This window comes from Formica exsecta, unplaced genomic scaffold, assembly GCF_003651465.1.
Source record: "Formica exsecta isolate Colony F162 unplaced genomic scaffold, ASM365146v1 scaffold734, whole genome shotgun sequence".
In the NCBI taxonomy this organism is placed as follows: domain Eukaryota; kingdom Metazoa; phylum Arthropoda; class Insecta; order Hymenoptera; family Formicidae; genus Formica; species Formica exsecta.
Genome location: NW_021853500.1, coordinates 18,600 through 24,950, shown reverse-complemented (window position 1 = coordinate 24,950; position 6,351 = coordinate 18,600). Strand labels below are relative to the sequence as shown.

Sequence of the window (6,351 nt, the reverse complement as noted above, 5' to 3'; positions counted from 1 at the left end):
ATAAAGTAAATACTTTATATAAACAGCTTTATATAGATTGTATAAAAATTTTATAAAAATTTAATATAAATTAGCTTTATTTATGTACAAAAGTTTTTCACAAGCAATTCTGTGTCGGCGCATAAGAACCGTTGTTTACAGACGCACAGCAGTCTTATATCGGCACACAGCAGCCGTTGTTTATAGGCGCACAGCAACTTTGTATCGGCGCACAGCAGCCGTTATTTATAAGCGCACAGCAGCTTTTTAAAGGTATACAGCAGCCGTTGTTTATAGGCGCACAGCAGCCTTATATCGGTGCACAGCAGCCGCTTTTTACAGGCGCACAATAGTCTCTTTGTGATTTTTAAAATTAAAATTGATTATATTTACCTATATCCTCTTGAGAATCCGCTAATTCTTGAAGCCGTCAATCCTGGAAATCCTGGTCTGCGCAGAAAATTAAAACTCCGTGTTTCTCACTAACATTATTTAAGGAGAGTGAACTTTTACAACTTACATACCTTTAAATAACAAATTGTTCAATAAATATAAATGAATTTACTATTTACTTATTTAGTATTAGTTTATACATAGATTTAAAAATAAAAAAAATGAAAAAATGAGGTACTTAAGTTGCAAAAAGGTTTGTTTATTAAAATATATATTGATTTTTAATTTTATACAACTTTTTTTACTTTTACCATGATTCTCAAAAACGAATATAGATACCAAAGTTTTTTTAAATTGTTTGTAATTAATTATCTATAAATTTTTTTCAGAAAATCTACTTTGCCATTTAAAAATAATTAAAGAAAAGAATACTATAATTAAAGAGAATATAATAAATAAAATTTTTTGTCGATAATCGGCAATTGTATTGAGACTTCTAATAGCTCCCCAAAGAATTCTAGCCATTATACTTAATAATCAAAGTTTTACAGTTGATAACAAAAAAATTACAGTGGCTTAAAGTTACGAAAAATGTGATTTTTGGTGCTTTAAACAAAACTATTTCTAAAACCAATAGAAAACTGTAGAATTTTTAAGGGAGCTATCAGAACTCTAATCAATTTTTCAAATTTTTTATAGGTATAACTTCAGATAAGTCAAAATAGTAAAAGTAGAAATTTTCTTTATCACTGTAACACTAACCATAATCTTTGAGTGTAAAATACTTCTAATTATTTTTTTATATAAAGAAATTAAAATCATTATAATGTGTTTAAATACAATTTATTATTTTAAATTTTGAAGAAAACAAATTTATCTATTTATATAATCTGAATTTTAATCATTTTATGTCAAATGTTCAAATTTGTACAATCCAAATTTTAATAAATTTTGATTATTATTGCAGAACATTTAATAATCCAATATGATAAAATTATTGAATAAACATACATATTGCATTTACTAATTATATAGCACTTTTATATTAAAAAATTTTATTCATGAAGCTTAACAAAAAACAAATTATTTATAAGATTTACTTAATCAGCACCTTTGTTGAAAGAGATTTTAAAACTACACATTAAGTTATATATAATGATCCGTTCAGCGGTTATTAAAATCTGAAAACTCAAGTATTCTCAACGAGCGACTCGCGTATAGATATAAATGGAAAAAAACTAAACTTTGAAAGCATGAAGACGATGATTTTAAAGAGAATAATAAAATATGATAATAAACTCTGTAATATTATATTTTCCCTTTGAACTCTTAAAGAATCCGATTTAAACATAATATAGGAATTGTGTAAAAGAACGAATCTTATTGGTGAATCATTTTGCTTCTTAGATGCACTCGGCAGCCAATGAGAGGACGCGTAGACGAGACCATATTGTTTTTTCACTTTTTATTAACAACATAAATTACGATAATTATACGCTTTAAACCTTCCTTGGTTAATAAGAAACTTATGAGCAAAAGATGATATCAAACTATGTAGTAGTTATTGAGAACTAAAACCATAACCGATCCGAGCTCGGTGAAACGCATACTCCCTCCGTTTTTTGCCAACCTGCGGTTGGCAGCAGTCGGGAGTAAAAAGAATTGTATAATAGATTTTAATTTCTCAAATGTTAAAAATATTGGAATATAGTATAAAATCTGTTTGTTTGAGAGCAATTTTATATATTATTACTCTGAAAGCACATATTTCCAAATAATCACGTATAGAGTATAATTTAATCAAATACACATACATGTATATCAAGTATAATTTAAAAATATCTTCAGCAAAAAGCTAATACTTTGATAATTACATTTAAACCAGATCTTAAAAGCAATCATAAATAGCAATTTAACAATGCAACAATACTCTAAGAATGCATAACATAGAATTATAAATGACAGCATAATAAAATGAACACTGGCTAAATATCATATATATAAATATACCTGAGCAATATAATAATTACGTTTTTTATTATCCGCTGCTCTTTCTTTCTTTCATTTATTTTAACTTCTTTTCTTTGTATCTTATGTTTTTTCCTTTTCTTTTCTTTTATTTCGTTTTTTTCTCTTGTTCTCTTTTTCTTTAAATAATCGTAGCTGAAAAAAGTAAATATTAAATAAATAATTTAACAAATACATTATTAATTTACTCTAAAAAATGATGTACATTAACCAAAAACATTTATATACATAAAAAGAATAGCATATTTTCACAATTTAAAATGTTATGAATGTATACTGCTAAATGCAAAAATATAATAAATACTGATATAGTAATATAATTTTTAAAATAAAAAGTATGTACAAATATAATGCAAAGAAAAGTATGTGGAAAAGTAAATTATAATGAAACCTTGTATATAATCTAAGAAAAGTAATCTCTTACAAGCAATATATACCTATATGAAGAGTTATAATATTATACGTACAACTTTTTAAAACTTCTTATTCTTTTCTTCTTTTCTCTCCTTCCTCACTTTTATATACTTCACTTTATTATTGACTTTATCACATAAATTGCATTTATCATATACATACATTATATTCTATGTATATAGGTTAATTTAATTAGCGCGAAATTACTATGTCTCTTAATGTAACGCTGACCTCATGCGATATTCTTCATAATCTATTGATCGATAATCCCAATGGTCAATAAATCCATAATCGTAAACAGATTACAAACAAAAATTACAAACTACATTACCGACTTTATAAGTAATAATCTCTGCACACAGGACGCAGCAACGCGTCGCTTTTTCCCGCGCGGCAATTGTTACTGTGTTTTATGTGCAAGAATTATAAGATTTTTGACGAAAATTACGATCGATTACGATCGATATAACCGAGTCCGTTACACTGATGCCAGTTTTGAGACGCTGCTACAGCCACAGCGTGTGGAGGGGATAATTCACACAAGCGTGAACCGTGTACGTGTAATGCGCAGAGCGTTCTGCGCTGCTAAGACGGCTTTGTGATTGGTTTAGGACATCTTAAGATTGTGCTTAAGACGGTCTTAAATATAAGAACTGACTATGAATACCGGCCTCAGAATTGGCATCTCTGGTCCGTTATCGGCCACGGTCGGGAGTGGACGTGTTTTGGCGCGTTACGCGTATTTGTTTGGACCTTATTTTTTTGAGTTTCTGTTAAGGTTCTTTTATATATATTTATCACTCTCAACCAGTTTTTAATTAACACCAACTGGCGTATTTTAATTAATAACCAACTGGCGTATAGGCATATTCGGTTTCCGAAGCCTAACTATAACCACAAAGATAAGAAGAAGAAGAAGATCGATATAACCAACAAAGCAATATTAATTTGCGAATTATTAGCAAGTTTGGCTATATGGTTAAGCCATCTCTTTGTGGATTAGTTATGGGCAAAAATAAGAACGAAAATTCTGGAAAAGAACGAAATATCGTAAGTATACTTATAATATTCTATTTTTCATTAATTGTTCTACTATTCAGATAGTGTGAAAAGTTTGATAATTTATAACAATAGCAAAAAGAATGCTATGAGAGAGAAAGAGAGAGAGAGAGAGAGAAAGAAAGAGAGAGAGAGAGAGAGAGAGAGAGAGAGAGAGAAAGAAAGGATGGGATAGGGAGTGAGAAAGAGAGAGGGAGGAAGACGTGTAAAAATATAAATAAAATTATAATTAGACATTTATGTTTTAGACATTAGACATATTATGCTAGAATTACATAAATATATATATTACAACAATTATATGATATGAAAGAAATAGTGGGATAGTAGCGTAACAAAAAAGTAGTATGATTTACAACAATTATATATTATGAAACAAATTGTAGGATAGTAGTGTAGCAAAAAGGTAGTTATAAATATCATTAGATACTTATAAAACAATAGTAAGATAGCAGCGTAACAGAAAAGTAGTTACGAATAATATATCAAGCTTATCATATATAATACATATATAGCTATATATATATAGNACTATATTATTAATTATTTTTAATTTTTTCAGGATTTTAATGGAGAAATCGATATTTCTACAGAAAATGAATTATTAAAAACAGAATTGACGGACCTACAAAAACAATTAGTGGATATGCAGAAACAACTAGCAGCTGCTGTTGCTGCAAATAAATCATTCCAGCAGTAACTATTATTAAATTCAGCTCCTCCATCGTCATTGCAGCAACAGCAGCAGCAACCACTAAGTTCGACTGCACAAGTATTGGAACAAGAGCAGCAGCAATCGACAAATTCGACTCCATCACAGCCAGCTCCACCATAGCCAGCTCCGACACAGTCGAAATCGATTTCTATAAATGAACAAACTTTACAACGTAAGTATAACATACAACGTAAGTATAAATAATAAATTGTTATAAATATGTAATATATTAATATTAACAATTTTTCTGTTACAGTAAAACAAAAACCTTGCTGGCAACGGGCAGGGAGAGGATATACTCAAGGTCGTGAATGGAGACGGGGACGAGGTTATGCACGAAATAATCATGGACGTGGAAATATTATCATTAATATGTAGTAAGTCATCATATTTCAGACGAATATTATTTATTATAATAATTAGATAATAAATTTTATAGAAAATAATTAACAGAAATAAATTTTTGATAGAAAATTAATAATATATTATTAAATATTACAGATCTCTAGACCTTAGACCTTGCCTATTAAATGGACTTCTAAGGGCCCATGGAAAAAAAACACTTTCCTTCATTCTGGACATTTTGTTTGTTTTTTTTATGCACACATAAAAACACTTTCCTTCTTTCTGGACATCTTGTCTGCTTTTTTTTTGTCCACTCATACACACAAAATAGAATAGATAATTTTTCTTTTGTTATGTTATATTATTGAATAATGTGTTTTTTAGTTATTTTAGTTATCTGTACCTGTAATTCTGTACCTGCGTAAGATAAAAAAGATAACATTATATGTTGCTGTGTATGTATGTGTGCGTATGTGTATGTGCATGTGTGCAATACAATATACCACTGAAAAATAAATTTATATATTTATAAAAACAAATAGAAATTTAACTTTACAGACTGCGTTTCATTAATGCTATTTATACTATTTTGTAATTTTAATTTCCCAGAATGCAATATTATATATAGCGTAGCACTCTTTCATTTATAAAGAAATGGAACTGCAAAATTCTTCGTGATAATTGTGGATCGTTGAATGAGATATAGAATTTTTATATGTAATGTGATGTTTTGTTTTGTTTTTACATATAGATATATCTGTGTATTTTATATATACTGATCTAACTATTCGCAAGTGGTGTAGTAATAAATTTCTATAAAGTTCGTTTATTTGAGTGCGGACGTGTTTCTCTACGTATACGAATTTAGAATTCATATAGGTAAAGATATCGAGATTTGAAATTTCAGATTACTTTTTAAAAACAGTGGTACCGCGTACGGTCTCGAAAATTAATAGTTTAGGATGCTCTATTGTTATTAATGAATATCCATATGTATTGTATTTTTCTTTGCTAGTCAGTGCGATTACCGTGTCTTGTGTGGTTAAAGAGTAAACTGTTTGCGGATGATCTTTATCTTTATCGACTATTTTGTATGCGTACCCCTCGAATAATATTCCGAAATTGTAAAGTTTGCAAGTATCGGTAGGTACTGGATCCCAGTACGTATCTCCCCCTTCTACATCTGTGCAGTGTGTGGAGCCAAATTTACATGCTACACCCGACCTGAGCTGTACTCGGTTAGTGTTTATTTTTACGTCTGCTATATAATCTTGTAGTGTAATTCTTACGCTTGCAAGTACTATTACATCTGTCCATGTTCCATAAGGATCGGAATATGCTCCTCCGATACAGCCTCCGTCGTTGTCCACACTGCCAGCGAGTGTTATTGGACGTGTAGTGGTTTGATTTGATTTTAA

The 6,351-nt window shown here is 29.2% G+C and overlaps 1 long non-coding RNA gene across 1 annotated transcript; it reads left to right on the top strand.

The window, feature by feature from the left end:
• The first annotated feature begins 3,408 nt into the window (after positions 1 to 3,408).
• Positions 3,409 to 5,220, top strand: LOC115243809. Its single transcript, XR_003885266.1, has 4 exons — positions 3,409 to 3,864; positions 4,436 to 4,760; positions 4,845 to 4,965; positions 5,090 to 5,220. It is a non-coding gene; the product is annotated as an uncharacterized LOC115243809 (long non-coding RNA).
• Positions 5,221 to 6,351: the final 1,131 nt, after the last annotated feature.